Raw genomic sequence first — 20705 nt, 5'->3', positions numbered from 1 at the left:
TCTTCAATCATCCGCCTCTTTCTGCTGGGTTTGCAGGGCATTCGTCCCAGCTCAGAGGCTGTTTTTGGTCCTTTTGGACCTGTGAGAACAATGTCTGTTGTTAAAATGGCAAGTGAAACAGCATTTTTCTCCATCTGTATTAGCTCCAGCCTCCCACCTCGCCTCGCAGTTTATTTCAGCCTTTTTCTAACGCCACTGACACGCTTTCTTGCTCCTTTTGAGATCACTCCACAGCTCTACCTCTCTCCCTCGACCTCCCTGTCTGACATTACTGCTGAATGCCAGAGGGATTAAATCCAGTTTCTTCAGACGAGCCCACTTCCTCCCCACAGCGCCCACAAACCCACAAATAAACACCACAACGTGCTTGATTTTCCCTCTGATTATATCAGCATGCTGGGGGATCTGAGCTCAGATGGTAAAATTACAGGGCATCTATTTATAGTTCATGCTTGTACAAAGATGGTTACGTGTGACAGAGAGTAGAGCAGGTAAGGAATCCCGGTATGAGCTGTTACAACATCCCACAACTGTCCTGAAGGCATGGTTGCAGCACTAAACATCGCTTTTTTATTCCGCTGATTCTATATAAAACCTGGAAACACACTCCGCTCTCTCAGCTATAACTTGATACTCTGCTTAGTCTCCAACATGCTGAACAGAAACACAGCGTGGAAGACATTAGCTCAAAGCCACATCATCCTGTGCAGTGTTTCCATTCATTTTACACTGTGGTCTCTTTGACATTCCTCAGTTTGATGCCCATAAAGTTTCTACTTCTTGTACCTTTTGCATATTATTGAATGATATAGTTCCTGTCTTTTGCATTGCAGTACAGTACTGTGTGCAAAGTCTCCTGGACACTAAACTCAGAATCTTGGAAAATATTTTTCAAATATTCTTCCTACATGTCTCCATATCTCATACTTTCATGAATGTTTCAGTGCAACAGCCTAAATGTGAAAATTACTATAACTGCACTGTAAAACATCATACAGGAGTTTAGTTGAATCATTTACTACTTTTTGTGAAGTATGGAGGAGTGGTTAGCTTGTTAAATGCTTATGTGCTTCTTCCAAATGACTTTAAGTTACGCCACATGAATACTTACCAAATCATGCCTCTAAAGAGTCTAAAGAGCATTACCAAATTAGCTGACGTCTCACTTTAATCTGGTACAATCCTTTAAAATGCATTTGGTGGCCCTATGCTGAGCGTCTTTAATGCAGGTTGAGTTAAGCTGTGGACGTTTCTTTTCATAACACTGAAGGTTAGCACTGAGCTCCTCTGTCTAAGTGTCAACAACGGCTATAAAGTAGTACAAATGGAATAAGACTTCCCCGACGACCCTCCTAGGATCAGCGATGAGAGCTGAGCGGTGGGATCAGTCTTCGGCTCTGTTTATTTTCCCATCATGGACACTCTATCTCTGATGGGACTGCAGGTCACACCCGAAGTGAGAGCCAGGGGACTGGGGCGTCCTCCTCAGAACTCGGTGTCAGTTTCACCCCACATGCAACATTAGAGGAAACTCTCAGAGGAGCGCGGCTGAGAGGCCTTCAGCTGCTCGTGAGACAGCTAAATACGGCGGATTTGAACTGATCTGCAGGGAGAGTTCCCCTTAAGTCTGAAAGGACGCCTTTCAGGTAAGCACAATGGACTTGGGCAGCAGGGAATGAGACTTGAGCCTTACTGGGATAAAGAAAAAATATTCCCATAATTTGAGAAATAAAATAATTCTAAAGAAAAACACTATCACAAGCTTATGGTGTCATGCCATGGTCGAAGAACTAAACCAATGTTCAGTTAGAACAGTTTATGTCATCATCCTTGTCTCATAGCAGTGGGGAAGGCCGCCCTGCACGAAGCCACTTGTTATTGGAAAAAAGACATTGACCCTTCAGGTTTATATTTCCACTAAGAGCTCTATAAACTCCAGGGACCTCTCTAAAAGCTCTTGACAAAGGAGTTATTTCTATATCATAAGGTTTAAGAGGTAGAAGCTGGCCGTTGCAAGTCCTAGCAAAGCCCTTGAAAAGGCCCCTGACCTAAAATAAATGGCAGTTCTTCCAACCGGTGTAGTGTCCTTCTCATCAAATGCTTTATTATCAAGTGCATGAACTTGTGTGCCTAATCCAATTTGTTTATCTTTGCAGTCACAGGATGTGTTATGTAAGGAGTTTGTCCATCATCGTGTTAAGAGTGAGTTAACTTTTGATTTCCCGGGGAATGAATGAAGTTTTTTTTGCATTTCTTGAATAAATAAAGAAGCTCAGTGATCTGAGCCAAGGGAGGAGAAAGACTCAATTCTGCAGATCCAATGAAAACAGGAAACTCCCGACTGGTGGCCGATGTCCTATTTTTAAGTGCCCCGCACCCCGGTCATGTTTGTTCCCTTCGCACTCCGTCCCCTCTTCATAACCAGGCTAACACGAGCCATTTGCATAGCTGTTCAGACCTGCTCATCACCCCCTGCTCCTGCCCTACTTCTGCTCCATCAGCCTAATCCATCCCAGCGCTCTTTCTTTGTGCCGGCCCCCGTTGTTCTGGGAACATCAAATGATCAACACATTAAATTGGGAGGACTATTCTAGTCTGGTCAGGTCTTCAGCCTCACAACTGTGGCTCCAAATAGAAACGTATTTAGTGGGATGGCCCAAATTATTAACGATGAGTGAAGCTGGCATGGTTTCCTATTTGTTGTATCACCAGTTTTCCAAAGAGGGGGAGGAGGTGGGGGGGCTTCATATTATAGAACATGAAGAGGTGCAGAGATATGATCTGAGTGTGTATTATGGTGGAAGAATAGGGCTGTGGGACCTGATACTGTGAAAATGACAGAGCAGTCTGATGTGTCAGGGTGGCAGGAAGAGTGGAGAGAGGCTCCAGTGGGAAACTGCTGTGGCTGCACTCCAAGTGACATTGTGTCATTTCTCTTGTTTTCCAGAAGGAGACCTGGTTAGTTGCGTTAATGGTGGCATGTAGAGTAGAACAACACGGGAAGGTGTTAAAATGAATGAAATAATTTTCTTTTTTTAATTATTATTATTATTTTTTTTTCCATTTCTTCCTCTAATATAGTCAAAAGTAATGGGGGTATAGCTCAGTGGTAGAGCATTTGACTGCAGATCAAGAGGTCCCCGGTTCAAGTCCGGATGCCCCCTGAACTTATGCAAAAGTAACTTGCAGGAAAACATTTAAAAATAAATAATCATTGAACAGTGTTGTCACTTAAACATGAGCAAGGGTAGATTAAACATGAAAAGGTCACGTTGCAAACTTTCTGCCATGAGGACATGCAGTCCTGAAAAGAAGTAAGAGGGAAGAGTCATATCAATTGTTTACACATTTCATGTCCACTAGATAAGATAAGATTAGATAAGCTGCGGAGTTGAGCAGACAGATGGCAATGGGGGATAGAAACTCTTCTTCAGCCTCTCAGTCTTTGTCCTCAGGCAGCGGAAACGCCGGCCTGATGGCAGTAGGGAGAAGAGAGAGTGTCCGAGCTGACTGGGCTGTTCCAGGATCTTCTTGCCCCTTAACCTGCAACGTTTAGTATACATGTCCTGCAGGTTGGGGGGGTTCTGATGGTCCGCTCAGCTGAACAGACCACCCTTTTGAGGGCCACGAAGTCCTGCCCGGTGCAATTTCCCATCCAGGTGGTGATGCTCCCGCACAAGATGCTCTCTGTGGTGCAGGTGTAAAAGTTCCTGAGCACCTTAAGAGGGAGCTTAAAGTCTCTGAGGCGTCTGAGGTCAGAACTTAATGATGTGCACATGAACTGTAACTGTCAGTGGATTACTGGACATGCTTTCTCGTAGTAGTTTTGATGCTGCAGGAAGGCTCCGTTTGGAAACAGGTGGGGTTTCACTCCGAGAGTGTTATTGTGTAATTTCTCTTGTTTTCCAGAAGGAGAGCTGGATGGTTTGTGGTTTTAGTGGTGGTATTTTAGAACAGAACCCTCATGGGAAGGTGTTGAAATGAATGAAAGTCCTCATCCTCATATTAACGTTATAAATCCTGCTGCTCGTTTCCTCCTCTAAATGTAGTTTGACGCAAGGGGGTATAGCTCAGTGGTAGAGCATTTGACTGCAGATCAAGAGGTCTCCGGTTCAAATCCGGATGCCCCCTCTACTTATGCCAGAGTCACATATTTAATGAAGTGACTTAAAAATCATTGAAATAACAAATACATATAAAGAAAAGAGCAGGCAAAACCGCCTCTTTACTCTTCCAAACCCTTTAGCCACATCTAGGCAAAATCACCAGTGAGCGGTGGAGTTGTAAAAAGAAACATGGTTGGAAAATGGTGACAACACGAGATAAGATTAGAGGACCAGCATTTCAGATTAATCATTAACAGAGGCAAACAAAAATCTGCTCTGCATTATTTTGTCAAATGCAACTTATTGATCCTCTCTAAAGAACCGATTAAAGAACAAACACGCAGAGTACAGCTGCGCTAGTAATTACTGCCACTACTGGTGGCCATGTGAAAATAATAACTCCCTCTGCAGTGCGTCCTGTCACTGGATCTGTTAGCCAAAACCTCTGCTACCTCTCTCTCCGGGCCTATGGGCTTTGTGGCATCTCCCTGTGGTCTGAAAGGAAACATTCCCCATCAAGCAAAAGCCTTCATATCCCTAAGATGCTTGGATCCCCCTGAGCATTCATATTCAGCTTTGATACTGCGATACCTCACACAGAACAACGACAGGCACTCAATCATCCCTGCTGTGTTCTACATCTGTTGCTGTTTAGGATTTTAATGAATGTTTGCTCTGTGTCCAGAAGTCAATTAGCGGCTATAGAAAGAACAACCACCCTTCCCCTTTTTAAATTTCACAGTCTGCGAGATTTCAGCCTTGTTGTTTTTATGTCTCGTGTGGATTTTTATTTTTATTTTTTTTTGGTTCGTGATTTTTTGTGAGTGGCAAAGTTCAGTCATGGCTCTTTGTTTACCAGGAGCGAACTCCGTGGGGAGCGGGGTGATATACAGCGACAAGAGAGGCCAGACGAATTAAGGAGCCATGACAATGAAAAGCAGATGTGACTGTAGGGCAGTTAAATTACTTGACTGCCATGTGAAAACAGTAAGAGACAACACACGATGAATGACAGCAAATTGTCAAAGACCCCCTGCTAATAGCCCCTAGGGGGGCCCTTTTTTCTGTAAATGTAAGCAAACTCAAGTAAACCTCAAAATGTTAATGGCCTACTATTATAATTTGGGCGAACACACATGTTTGCTTTCTTACCAAGTCAGAGAATACAGTTATTGTGTTTATACACTACATTTGAAGCTACCAGCAGTAGCCAGTTAGCTTAGCTTAGCCTAAAGACATACAGTGTTTTACAGTTTATATTTCACGCAATGGGGAGTGAGAAGCTCATGTTGAGCTAATAAATGGAGATCACCGCAACGCAGAAAATAAAGTCTGAGTAGATGGTGTGTTTGTCCAGCTGCTGAGAAACGTGGACAAGGAAATGACTTTCGGACCAATCGCAGTTGTTGCAGCCCGTGTCTCCGCAGCGCACGGTTGCATTTTTGGGGAGGTGCATGTCAGCCTATGCTGTAGCTTCCGAAGGTAAGTCGTAGCTATGGCGTAGAAGTGACGTGCAACTTTAAATCTGCCTGAATCTGACTGACCAGATGCACACTTCAGGAAGTTACTGGTCCCATCCAAGAAATAGCCTGTCTCACCCTGGAAAATGAGCAAATTTGCAAATTTCTTGCACAAAACAACTGAGAAATAAAATTAATAATTTGGTTGTAATGTCTGTCTGATCCAGCTTTATAATCTCTTTAATTTCCCTGATCTGGTAATAGCTATTAATATCAGTGAACTGGTGTCAGATGACAGCAGGAGGATTCAGCGTTAAAGGATTGAACCTTAATAAGGCCAAGTAGGGGTTTGCCACATGGCATGCATTGAACGCACCACCTGTCGGGAAATCCTGCACCGTTACGGTTCTCCACAAACGCGTACATAAACACACACCTTGTTCCCAGACTGAATGGTCAGTTGAGGGAATCTGTTCTGTTTGTTACTGGGATTAATTCCTCTGGCACCGTCCTCTGGTTTAGCTTCCATCCCACAGGGCAGAGGTTTATCTCTTGTCGTGGATCCAGCTGGGCTGATCCTCTCATATTAAATGGATTAGCAGAGGCCTTGTTCTACTGTCAGGAGCTCATGAAAAGAACAGGGATTTAGCATGTTTTCAGAAGAAATTTCAAACCGTAAATGTAAATTGTGAAGTCATTTAAATTAAACATTTGAACCTGTGTACCCTGGGAACTTTAAAATCCGAGGTACATCTACAGACGAGAGTCAGAAACATGATTCTTAGCTGACCTCCATAGGTATCAGCAGCGGTTAGCTCTTGTAGTATCCGTGGGAAACTGTAGCTTTAATGCTCTTTAGAAGCTTTTTGATTTCCCATGAGAGAAATCCAGGACAGAAGCAGGTTAGTTTGGGACCCAAATGCGGCATGGCATGACTGGGACAGAGTAGATCCTGTTACAGATGTCAGAAAAAATCACAAAGAGTGTACGTTTCACTCTGAACATCAACTACACACCAGACATTAGAAGATCATTGCTCTTCTTTTTCGTTCTGCACGAACATAAACCAAGAATCCATCAAGTGATTAAGCATCATCTCAGCTCCTGGAAGACTACACTTCAAACACAGATACTGTAGGATTTCATACCGGCCCATGGATGGATGTCAGGTGCTCCTCCCTGCCTGCACTCTTACATTAATCTCCTTCAGAAGACAGCCGACCCCTCACCCTCACAGGCCTCCATGCAGGCGCCACACTAATCGCACTGTATAAGAAGAGGCCGTCTGAGGCCGAGCCCTCACTCCTCCACAGATCAGGCTGGTCACAAACAGACCTGACCCTGGACCAGTCCTGAGTCCCCGCTCCAGGACCAGGCCCCGCGGTGTTAAGCTCAAACCGGTCTGTTTCTGGAAGGCAGCCTTAACACGGATCTTCACGAGGAGGTTTCTGTCCTGGAAGTCTATTCACTCGACAATAAGCAGAAAGAATAGTTTTTGAGCTTGTTACTGGTATTTATTTCTGTTTACATTAAGAGAAGCAATAGTTTCAAGCCTCCCATCTGCTCAGAAATGTAATTCTGTTGACCTCCACTATTGCTTCCAAAACAAGTACAAGCTAAGTACAGTGCACTAGAGAGCCAACTAAACTGAGCACTCAGGTACCACCTGTGGTGTTTGTTGGCAGGGGGTATAGCTCAGTGGTAGAGCATTTGACTGCAGATCAAGAGGTCTCCGGTTCAAATCCGGATGCCCCCTGTACTTATGCATAAGTAAACTCTTTGCAGAAAGGAAAAAGAACCATTGAGCTGTCATTAATGAAATGTGAAGAAGGGTACGTTAAACGAGATTGTTTTCAAATCACTAACTCTTCTGCCACCGAGCAGTGGAGTCCTGAAAAACAATTCCAAACACAAAAAGTATGTCCTTTTAAGAGAGATTGAAAGGAAGAAACAGAGGCTTAATGTCAGCAGTTTGTGTTTAATTAAACCTGTTGACCTGACAGTATTTTTGGGATGCCTTCTGACAAGTCAGAGTTCAGTCAAGAGCTCAACATGTCTGCACACCAAAATTGGTGTCTGGGTCCTGGTCTTGTCTACAGTGAGGCCCCTCAGCTGGGCTGACATGGACCCTGTATCATTAAAGCCTGTCTAGTCCATTCACCGAGGCAGGGCCAGCCCCAGATTGAGGCCACACTTACTCACTGGCCCTTTCCCACAACCTCCAGGCACCTTGGAGGAAGTCATCCAAGCATAACTGCGCTCCTTAATCAAAGGCTGAATGTAGAAGTTGTCCCGGAGGTTGGCTGCTGCGAGCGCAGCATTAGCGGAGCACTTGCTCTCCTTTCACGGGGGAGACAATGCCGCCCATTGTGTCCGTCCACAAGTGTCTGTTTTGATTTAAAAGGGGATCTCGCGAGCGGAGAGACAATGACGGAGGGGGCTGACATGAACAACACGCAGGATACGGCCAGGACTGAACGCCACCAGAAAATGAACAAGTCCTGTCTGTCAGCATCATCCTCCAACCATCCTCCCTGAAAAAAAACTACACTCTGCATGCTTTATTGCAACACTAAAGAAAACAACCACAATCACAGAGGAGCATCAGCTCTCTACAACTGCTGTGACAGTTTATCTCTATTTTAACTGACTGACTGCTATTGGGCCTCTTACACATGTCACAATAAGAGCTTACTGTGATAAATAGATGAGACCACCAGATTCTTTTACCCTGATAAGAGCATTTAGTGGGGAAAGGCCAGATGCACAAGGAAGCAATGATTTAAATTGCTGCACTAGAAATAAAAATAATATCTTAAAGGGTGAAAAGTTGTTGAAACGTCATCCTGCCTCCGGGCATCTTCTCTGGTTTATTAATAGCAGTGACCGTCTTTAAATAGGACGTTGTTTTGTCTATTGTCTTTCCATCTCTGTGCATCCCTGATCACTGATGCTGAAGCCCTGTGGTAAACATCCTCTGACCCTGCAAACCCTCCACTCCCATTGATGACCTAACTGTTCCTAATCCCTAGTTACATTACAGATGCCTCTACGTGTTAAGTATTTCAGTTGAAAAAAAAAACAGCTATTGGTAACGGGTGTTCATGCTCGTCTGTGTCGAGTAAATGGAAAATGGATTTTGCAAAGAATTAAGAGAGTTGAATTCCAAGCAGTTATGGGCGATATTTTTATTATTTGTAAAATGACGATTTAAAACAGCACAGTCACAGCGGGAAAAGGGTGTCGCGTAGAGATGAAACTACGTTACCCTAATCTGCAGAGCTTCGTGGCCAATTTCAGCTCATTGTTTGGCCGGTTTTGCAGCTTATTCAATGTCTGAGCTCTTACAACCATCTGTACACTACTTTCTCCACACTGATCAGCACACAGGCACAATTAGAGGGTAGCTGGCGAACACAGTGGAGCATTTAGCAGCGAAAGGGGCACATATTTGCTTCACGATAGTTGGTAGAGTCCAAACAAGAGAGCAAGAAAAAGTGAACTTAAATTCATCAGGTGGCAAGAAGCACAACTAAACATCCCTATAAATGTCACTACTGAACATACACACTATGTGAAGGAGAGAATAGTCGAATAAAAGATTATAAAAATAAAATAAATAAAAAAATCTGTAACTTTTTCTGTCTGTAGAATAGTATTATTGTTTCTTTTAAAGAGACGTTTTCTTTTGAATTGATGACATGTCGACTCAGCAAGCAGAACTTGCTTGGACGTGTCTTCTGTTTTTTAACGTGATTAGGCTCAGCATTAGACTGGTTAAGGTTCTTTTTAAAGGATGTGTAGGGCCTTGGAGCCGGGGGTGTGCTGGAGTGTTGCCTCCCCATTCTTCCCATTATCCGGCTTTCCATTTTCATTGGAATGGAGGCCATCTATCAGGAGCCCCTATAGGTCCTTTCACAGCCGAATAAAAGGATCACTGTGGACGGACCTGTGTGTGGGTTGCTCAGACATAGGAGACAACAGATGTGTTAAACATAGTCAGCTCCCTCTCAAAAAAAAGCCCAGGGAACCGGGGCTGCGTGCTCTCTAATGGAGAGGCAGCTTTATGTTAATTGCTGAATGGAGTCGGTCAAAGCTGCTGCGAGTGTTTTTTTGTGAGCATGTTCGAGGAAGCCCACATCATAAAGAAGGCCTCACTTCCCTCCACTTTCAGGCTACAAGAAGAGCTACAAAGAAAGGGCCATAAAATAGTTACAGGGTCTGTAACCAAACTGCACCGTTAGAGCCTGCAAACACCCAGCATGTAACTTCATCCGGAGGCAAAACCACAACTGGACTTTGTTTCCAGGCTCGGATCCTTCTGAAATCTAATACTAATACTAATAAACTAGTCTTGTTGTAGTGTTAATACTCACACAAGTTCTCATGAATACTGATGTTTTTTCTTATCTTAGCGCAGATCCCTCAGACAATATATTTTTTGGTGCGTTGATCCAAATTAATCCACCCTGTAGAACCGCCCATAGGTGTGTTAAATAGAGAATACACTATTTAATGTTTAACACCAAGGTATTATCAGGATTTAAAATGAATGAACCACAGCAGTTTAAGAACCTGCCGGTGTGGTTCAATTATTTAAACTTTTTTTGAACAAGAATTAACTTGTTTAAAGAAGAAATCCAACAAAACTGGCATATTATTCTGTTTGAATGAATCGCAGGGCCCCGGAGTAGTTTAAAAATCTACTAGCGTGATTAGATTTCTTAATCTTTTCCTATTTTCGACAGAAATAAACATCACTGAGGGAGCTGTCACTGCTTTATAATCAAGAAAACGTTCATCGCAGCCTGGAGATTTCACAACAGTAGCGTAATGATGTAAGATTGTTATAAGAAAATAAAATTCTTTGGATTTAATAGAGTAAAACGTCAGGGCCGTGGAGGTTTTTGTAATAGTGGCATAGTAAGAAATGACAGTAAATAAATGTTGTCAAGGAAAAAGTCAACTATTGCACTCTGAAATCTGGTGGAATATAAAGTGTGAACGAAATGTAAAGTACTGAACACTGTGTTCCATTAATCAAACTACTGATATCTGTGACTGTGCCCCTGATTCTACTACATTTTGTGGTTTCTCATAGTTGCCTTATTTTGACTCTGTGCTTCTTGCTTGTAGATGTCAGTAAAGAAAACACAGCTTCCAGTGTGATAGCAAGCTGTGAGAGCTTGCTGTCTGCTGGGCCCACGCTTACCTCCCGTATTCCTGTGGGAATCAAGATAATCCTGGGAGATCACAGCTTTCAGTCGCAGCATCAGCGTTTCATTTTATTTACTTTACTGTACCTTATAGTTAAACTTCTTTATGGACATGGCAACAGGAGATGCGGCTTATATTAAAGCAACATTTATCTATATATCAGGGGCTTTTTAGTGATTTTACCACATTCAGACATTCAACTTCTGCACCCCAGTGTCCTTTTGTGACACCAAAGGAGGAGGAGCAAAGATCCCTGCATCAAACCCCGGGGTCTGAACAATGGGAGCTTGGCTTGGAGAGCCTGAGGCGCTGCCATCTGCCACGGAGAGAGTGGAGTCCCTTTGTCAGCTATTGTGGAATGTGGAAGCAGATTGATGAGGGCCGGGTGATTCCTTTAGGGCCCGACGAGGCAGCAGGCAGAGCAGCAAGCCCGAATAGACACCAGTGGGAACTCCCTCTCCTTCTGTCTCACCATTCAGCGGTCACATGACGGGGCAGCCAGACGCTGCATCCTGGGAAAATGACAAGGGAAAGTGTTCTGAGAGGGTGATGTAATGTGCTGTAAAACGATTCCCCACGCTGAGTTCTCAACATGTGTTTCAATAATAAATGAGCTGGTTTTATCGTTTTCATTAACAGGCTGAAGCAGGGTGATAGGAGTCTCTGTGAGACGAAGAAGAGGATGCAGACTGGAGGACTGCAGGTCATAGCAATGTGTCCCTGCTTGGATCATGACCTCTAACCCTCTCAGCAGGTGTGCGTGGATGGCCTTTATTGAGAAAAGCCAGTGCAGAAGCTCTCTGGCTTTTGTAGTGGGTGGCTCAGCAAGATGATAGAGGGGGGTGCAGGGCAGATGTTGAATGTGAAATCCCCCTGGGGGAAAGTGTGCCGCCACTGAGGGAAGAGGTCAGGGCAAGAGGGCGGATCTCTGACACAACCAACACAACAGACGACCACGGTTACCATGGCAGCTTGCTGCATCACTAAGCCGTCTGTGCTCTGGGAAATAAAATAGCACTTTGGGCTTCGGGATCTCTGACAAAACCAGCTTTAATTTTGGATCTGGCAGCAGATACACTGTAGAGTCTGTTTCAGGCAGGATCAGATTTACTATTGAGTAGCTACTTATGAAGAAATTGGACTCAGAAGGGAGATTAATCCGAGATCAGCGAGCAGATAAACAAACAAGCACTGATTAATTTGAATTTGATTTAACTAAAACTTGGATATGAAACTTAACTACCCCTTAAAAATCCAACAGTGATGGAGTACATGCACATAACATGCTCACCTATCAAAATGGAAAGTAATAAATCTCTATGAGGCTGTGCACACAGCCAGGCAGGCAGCTTGAGCTAAATGCAGCATGTTGCTAACGTGCTCACAGTGACAATGCCGCTGCGGTGAAGCTTAGCATATACAGTATAATCTACGCCCTTTTAGTTTAGTATGTTGACCAATCAGTCCATAAACAAGGAGGAAAAAGTCAGAAGATCACCAAAGTCTCTGATGGGCCATGAATGTTCAAACAAGCTGGTGCAGCCACTTAGAAGTTGCTGAGATATTCGAGTTTAAACCATAGCGGTGACTAACAGACAGACGTTTCTATCCTCAGAGCTATGTGCTGAAGTGAAACAATGCTTTTGGCAACATCTTTTTTATCGCCATAGTTTATTTAGGAGAACAATTTTCGTGCGCTCTCCCCATCTCCGCTCAAGATGTTTTCTGGTCTACGTTTCTGCACACACAAACAATGCTAAGTCCCGACCAATAAACATGACCTATAATAAGTAACTTTAATGTCTGCCGATGGTTTCATCTGCGGAGCTTCAAAGCCGCAGGGTGCAGCAGAAATAAAGCGGAGATAAAAAGCACAGCTTGTTGTCCTGGATATTTACTGGCGCTGGCCTGTGAGTCATTTCCTTGCTGTAGAGGAATGTGACTCTCCGCTGATGTCTTTGATCGGCTGTGACTTTGTGACTTTGGCTTCATCGGGTTATCACCGCAATAAAACAGTCACTTCAGCATACTGGAATGTGGCCCACTGACTCTGATAGGATGGCTGCATCCTCGTTGCAATAAAGGAACACTTTATACAGTATGCTGCAGCTGATATCTGTGTTGGATGATATTTTAATTCATCTTAATATAACATTTGATGATAACTTAACGCCAAACTATTTATCTGGCAATTCGTCATCTAATCTTGAACATCAAAGCCATGAAGCATCAATAACCATAAAGGGCATGTGATAAATCCTGAATCTCTTGCTGTGTTGAAATTAATAAACCGTAATACACCGCAGCATAGAGAACCTTGTTCCCATCAAAGAAGGGCCAGCTCAACTAATAAATAGCTCGAGGGAAGCAGCAGAGATTACGAAACATTCAGCAGAAGCACTTTTAAGAGGCATTGTCAGACTGCGGTTTTTCTTTTCTTTCAGCATGTCAGTGAACCGCCATTGTGCCAGGGGTCTCTGTCTTTCCACAAAGGGCCTTTTCTGCAACAGCGATCGTGGGCCAAACGCTCGACTCCTATGCAGGAACTGTCAGTCCTGTGACGCATGACATTTGTATAACATTACCGGGGTCACAGCCCACAGTCAAGACGACGGGAGCGGATGAAAGGAAGCGGGTCGGGTCTCTGGACAAATCTTGAACTTCAGCCTGCTCAAAGAAAGCACAGGTCAGAGGTATGCTTAGATATGCATCTCCAGCCAAAGCTTGGCCTTGCTGTTTGAAAAGAAACCCTTGATGTCCCCCGGTCGTCGCTCTAAAGAGCTATTGTTGAAGAAACTTAAGGAATGGTTGTTGGGAACAAAAAGAGCTTCATATCATACCAGCACATCCACCGAAGAGTTCAAAAGACAATGGCTTCTAAAAAATACAGAATAAATTGTTTAGTTTTTGCCATGAAAGGTTTATGCCTTCACATTATTAAAAGAAATAAAACTTTGGTTGTTACTCAGACTGGTAAAAAAAAAAAAAAAAGTTTGAGGAAGATCTGCACGTACATGGACGACTTTGGACTAGACAAAATATTAAGGCCACTTCCTGTATATTTTGTTCCTTGCACAGTCGCAACGACTTTCCAGATTTGCCTAAAAGTGACCTATCTGATGTATTTTGGCAACTGATGAGGCTTTATTGTGCTTTATGTCCAGGATGTTGTTTATTTACCTTAACCTACACACTACCCACGATCTAATTTGCAAAACACTTAGATAGGGCCTCCTGATAAGTCATATAGGAGCAGCACACTGAATGACATCAAAGAATTACAGTAGAAATGTAGCATGGCATCAGATGTATACAAACAAACTACACGAATAATTTGTGGACTTGCTCATTTAGGTTTCAAACCACAGTGCTAAGAGTTTTGCATGTTCTCCCTGTGCTTGAGTGGGATTTCTCCATGTGCTTGGTCTTCCTACCACATCTCACACACATGCCTTTTAGGTTAATTGGTAATTTTAAATTGGCCGTGTGAATGGTTGTTTGTCTTTCTGTGTTAGCCCTGTGATAGACTGGCGACCTGGCCACAACTGGTGATAGCTGGGACAGGCTCCAGCCCCCTCACAATAAACATTGCTAGATAATGAGCGGATGTTTAAAACAAGTCTTGAATCTGTTTTCAACTTGCAGGTAGTGGCTTTCAAGGTTGGTGCTTTGTTTGGGCCAAGGCCTGGTCATGGCGACGCTAAGCTTCATTTCCATTTTATGTGTTAGCATTCAAATTAGCTACAGTATGAGCACCACTGAGCCTGGCTGAAATGGTATGAGTTTTGAGTATGAACATTTTTAGGCAGGAAAGTTTGTGCCATACCTCATGGCTTTCAATACACATCTTGTGGAGATGTTTCACCTAAAAGGAGGAATTGTCAAAGGATCGCTAAAGTCCAGATTCACTTCAGTGGTGTGGTTTAGTAGCTGCTGAGATGTTCTGAAGTCTTGACCAAAGTAGTGGATGCTGCAATCCCTAGAGCCATGTGCTACTGTGAATAAAAAAGCAACTTTAAGGAGCCAACTAAATGAGCTGTACACGAGCAGATCTGAGTCTGGGTCGCTTGTTCAGGTAGAGCTGTGTCTTACGATAACTTTGTCTATTATACAAAAACTTTGGCAGAACAATGTGAAAGAAGTGATTGCAGTAATCTTTCTACAACAAATGTAAAAACAGCACCAACCGAAAAGGTGCTGACTTTAAATTTAGGGACTGATAAACAAGGCTGATTGATGGGGCTCTGAGCTTCCTGTCCTCCATAGCCAGAAGACAAGCCTGTATATCCCTCCGTCATGCCAGAAAGGATACAGGTAGCCTCAGACCTCCGCAAGCCAACACAAACATGGAAACCAAATCAGTGTCTGAGCAGAGGTGGAGGGAGGAGGCCTTTCCTCTCTGCAAATCTCCCTCTGATTAGCAGGAAAGGGTCGTCGTCCTTTGACATCTCTTTGTCTCTGTAGTATTGACGGAAAAGATCTTGATTTCCCAGGTCATCACCGCCGCTTCCTTGGTCTTGGCCAACTCGCCGATGACCTCTGTAGAGACAACGTGAACGTGGTCACGCGTACAGGAAACGTTGCATTCTTTGAATATTATCTTGGATATTTTGTTCCTGTAATTTCACCAAAAATACTCTATGAATGCAGTGATGTATCTTGGGCGCGTCGGCGTGTAAGTAATTAGCCGACATGGCCGTCGTTGCCTACACACAGCCTTTCCATTTCCTGTCCCACACAACGTTAAAAGAGGTCCGCTCATTCCGCGGATAGATTTGACATCCGAGGATGGTCTCCTTGTTTCAGCCATGAAAAACATTACAACAGCCAGCTTTAGCCTCTGGACGCCAGATTCAGCAACAGCCTGGAAATAACATTATACAGGCCAGGCAAGAAAAATAAAAAAAGTCTCAGAGGGATATCATATATGGAAATGGAAAACATCAGTTGGAGGTTCTTCAAAGCTTTTAAGGACCTTACGCTCGCCAAGTCATGCTGTAATGCTGCATCTGTGGTTCTTTGTAGATGACAAATCTATAGACAGTTTAGAACAAAAAGTCTTTCTAATTATACTGTTTTATTTGACTTTTACGAGGCTTCATGGCAACTTCACCCCAATAACCGCATTTTTACAACGCTCCTTAAAATCCTGCGGCTTCCTCAGTGTCATTTCATGCCTTCATTTGGTGAGTTGACGGTGCTGAATGTAAAATTCACCAAGCATAGCAGACCTTTAGAAAAAGACTTTTTCATTCCCTTGACATTATCTCCAATCAGGATCCTGTCTGTGTGTTGGCCAAGATTGGAATAACAGGACAAATACTGAGTAGGATGTGAGCCACCCAATTCTGACCTCCATCTGAGCTGTTTCCTCTCCACTCTCCCTGGGTGGAACTCCCCCCAGGCCGCTAAAACTCACACATATCTACTGTCCCCCCCCAATCATGTCTCCAAATATGCACTGCTGTGACCTCTCGGGCTGGCTGCGGCGCTCCTCGGGGTGCTAAGGTTAGGGACCCTCATAGTCGAGGCTTTGTTACGGTTGGGCTGCTGCCACCGCCGATATTAGTCCACAGTCACGGAGCAGGAAATCAAAAGTAAGCTGTAGAACACAGCGAATTAGTGGAAACAACTTAATCCACCTTCATAACAATAAACAGACTTGTTTCTCAGAGAACGTCTCAGCGGTGAGATCATCCACGAGAGAGGAAAATCTTAACATGAGGATTTGCGGTGACAGGAAAAAAAAGTGTTTTATTTGCAGCTTTAAGTACCAATATTAGTTTAGTGTGTTATCATATCAGCAAAGTGCAACTGAAGCTGATGGGGTTAGTATTATTAGTTTTGCAGTATTGGACGAAGAAGAACTTTTTCCAGCAGTGGGGATGGAAATGATAAAGTTCAGAGTTAATACAAATCCTTGACTACAAGGACAATGAAGGACAGAAATCAGAGATAGAGATACCAGCTTGGCTGTTCACACAGAAGCAAAATGAAATGTCTTGATAATCATGCTACAGGAACAGTCAGGTCACAACATTTTTGATATGCCCAAAGCCCCGTTCAGCCCGCCGTGGAGAGTGGAAATAAAGCGGAATAAGAAGAGGAAGAACCCTTTTCCCCCAGCTTCCTCCTTTCGCTCTTTCCACAACTCACTGCTTTTGCCGACACCAGGTTTCTGTCACTCCTTTAAAGTCATCACCAATTGTTAACCCGCATAAGGCACTTGTGCAGTGAGAATGCATTTATTCAGTCCAGACAGACACAATCAGATCAAGCAGTTACATAATATTTAATAGGTTTACTGCACCCCTCTCAATCCAATTGAAAATTCCTTCCAGTTGTGCTAGTCTGTTCCGGTTGATGTGTTTATATTAGGTATTGTTGTTCTGATTGCCCTATTATTCTGATCGTTGGCAAATGTAGGAGCCATGAATGTGCGCGCCAAATTTCACAGTAATTCATCCAAAAATGTCAACCATGTGGTGGCAGAAGAAAGTACGGAAAGTCCTCTGGAAATCCTGAATTTCTGAACAGCATTTTACAACAATCCACTCGCTGAGATAGCATGGAAGCACCCTCATTTCATATCTCCAGGATTAAAGCTCTCTTTACGTTCAGTTTCACGAGGAGACAGAGGTAAGCAGGATCAACATGTGGCACGAATTTGCCTGGTTGCCGACTCAAACGCTTCCAGATCGGGGTTCAGTCCGATTCACCCGCTCAATCCCCTCAGGAAGTGTGTGCATCAGTGCAAGCAGGGGAAGTTTACTCTGCCGCTCAACAGATCTCTGTTTATGTTGGGGCCGCATCACGAGGATGCGGTGCGGCTTTGATTTTGATTTTTTTCTTCCATGTGTGTGTCATTAAACGAGTCATTTTTCCCCCACATGATGAGTGAAAGGCAAACAAACTGATTCTGTTGTTAATGTTGCTTCAGGGGTTGTCGCATACCGTTGCTGCGGTCATTACTGCCATAATACACTGATTTAGCATTAGCATGCATCATTAGCACTGCCCACAGTTCAGACAAGCGGAGATTGCACTCTTTCCATTTGATCTCTGTTCTGAGCTGCAATTTACTGAAACAAGCAGATGCTATTCCTGTGCTGTCCATACAGAAACTGTAAATGAAACAGAACATTGTGAAAGTCTGTTTCCTTCCCTTTATGTTTTGAGCACATGAAACATAGGGCTTCTTTTAATTAGGCAGTCAGATTTGTGATGTGTATCCTCTACATTTTTAATCATATATGTAAAAGACAAATGGAGGCGGAGGCTTCCACAGCAGACAGCTTTCTAGTCACAGTAAGGACAGCATGGGCAAAACGTCTGTCATCAAACAGGCTAATTATTTGATCCGTTTTTTGACCTGTATTTTAACTTGGATATTTTAAAGTTGAGGAATAATGCAGCACCATGTAGTGAACCATTTGATAAGCACAACTCTGCATTTAAAGAGATGGCATGGAAGTGTCTTTTCTTAGCGTTTTCCTAAGAGCAACCGAGAGGAATCAGTCTCTACAGCAGATGTTTTGTTCTGCTTATGTCAAAATTTGCCTTCCTATATCTAATGCTCAGTAATATTTTAATTATAGAACCCCGGTTATTTTGTTTCTTTTACAGGGAATCTACTGACATTGGGCGGGATGCGGGTATACCCTGGACAGGTCAGTAGTCTATCGCAGGTCTAACACAAAGAGACTCACATGCACACCTACAGCAAATTCAGAATCACCAATTAAACTACACTCCCATGTGCTATTAAAGTATGAATAATACAACTCTACATTACATTTGCATGTTCCCATGTTCCTGTTGATAAACTGCTGCATTAAAACCACTGACAGGAGAAGTAAATAACATTGACCATCTTGTGACAATACAATGTTCTGCTGGGAAACATTTGGACCTGGCATTCATGTGGTTGTTACTTAGACATGTACCACCCACCTAGACCAGACCAGGCACCCCCACCCCATAGCAATGACACTCCTTGATGGCAGCAGCCATCCCCAGCAGGATGCAGCCTGACACAGGCACACACAAAACGGTTTAGGAACAACTCAAAAAACATGAAGAACAGCACAAGGTGTTGACCTGGCCTCCAGATTCACTGGATCCCAAACTGATCAAGTATCTGTGGGATGATCCACAGAGGCCCCTCCCCTCAGCCCATAGGACCCAAAGGCCCCCACTAACAACATTCTGTTTCCAGACACCACAGGACACCCTCAGAAGGTCCATGTCCATTCTCTGATGAGTCACAACTGTTTTGAAGACACAAGGGAGACCTACACAATATTAGGAAGGTGGCCATAATGTTATGCCTGATCAGTGTATACACACAATGAACACTGCAGAGGCAAATTACAGTGCTTATCTGCTCTAATGTAAATGTTGTCTGGAAAACTAATACACTAACAATCCAGCATATGGTCCACCCTCTGGTTCTCGGGCAACCCTCTCTACCTACTGAGATACAGCCACGTAGTTACTGGTTACATTAGAGAAACTCTGCTCCTGACTGGCACATCCATGTTTTAGTATCTCCCTACTAAGGGAATAATTATCATGGATTCTACTTGAGCAGAGCATATGGCCGTGTGTCCTGCTTCAAGTGGCACTGCATCGGGTCCAGTTGGCCATTGACAGCCATCCAGAATTAACGTTTAAGGTAGTCTTAACACTGGGTCACACCGATGTTCTTCCCATCCAAGTGTTTAAAATTCATCTCTGTAAGCATCTCTGGGAATGAGCTGTATCAGCACTAACAAAATACACCCACACACAGGACATCAGGACATCAGGGTAACCCAGTTTTGCAATCACCGAACAACCTAGAATATATACCACGGAAATTCATTCACCACTTCGATGCCTCACTCCTATGTCATTTGTCCTTTATTGAATTGTTGTACTATACAGCTCCATACTGCAACACAAGCACAATGACATCATCAGCTGGTTAGGACACATGAAGCTTTAGCTCCAGAATATAGCTATCACATGGATTTAAAAACACAGAAACAGGCCTCTAGACCGTCTAATGGAGCTAATGTGACATTTAAGCTCTATTACATCTGTAAACACATACTTTAACTGAGTATATTTTCATATAAGGCACAAAATGCAATGTTGTCCCCAGAGGGAACATTACAAAACATCAGTTTCCGCTCTTTGAATTTTGGTGGTCTTAGAGATGCAATCTATCTTAAGATAGGGAGATTTACTGTTTGCTTTAGCGGGGGGAAAAATGCAGGATTTGTTTTTTCTTTCAGGGAATGTTTGGGATTTGACTGTTATCTCCATCATGTTTAACACACTGCGGTGAAAAAGAAAGATGTTCTGGTCGCCGGGTACACAATGGCACGGGGTTATCAGCTGTGTCACTTCAGCTTCTCTTGCAGTGGAACACCCCCCCCCCCCCCTTTCTCAGGGAGGGGGTCCTGTTTCTGAAATGTGTTTGGCCTGCAGAAGAAGTATGTCAGCCTCTCTGAGAAAATTTTCATTTTTCAAACAGAGATCCCATTTAGATAAATTTTTTTCAGAAAAGTTCAGACTTTTGATAGAGATCTGAGACGACATTAGAACTACTCAATAATGCACCAGCAAAACAGTTTTCTTACTTTGCTATTTTGTTTTATAAAGAAGTAAATTCAACCACGTATTCCGTGATTTCTGTCACTAAGTCAGTTTGCATCAGAGCAGCACTGACCAACGTTTTTCATAACGTATGTACATAGGATTCTAACCAAGCTATGAACCTCACAGTTCATCCGCTGAAAGTGAAAGTCTGCTCTGATGTTAAACAGCATTTCATCTGAGAATGTTCCAGTGAACAGGAGCTCATATCCTCTTTAAAGGGGAACTATTGTTTTTTACAACCTGGACCTTATTTCTGATTAAAATTTGGTCTTTT

This window comes from Chelon labrosus (assembly GCF_963514085.1).
Source record: "Chelon labrosus genome assembly, chromosome: 21".
In the NCBI taxonomy this organism is placed as follows: domain Eukaryota; kingdom Metazoa; phylum Chordata; class Actinopteri; order Mugiliformes; family Mugilidae; genus Chelon; species Chelon labrosus.
The sequence above is the reverse complement of the archived record's forward strand: the minus strand, read 5'-3'. Positions refer to the sequence as shown.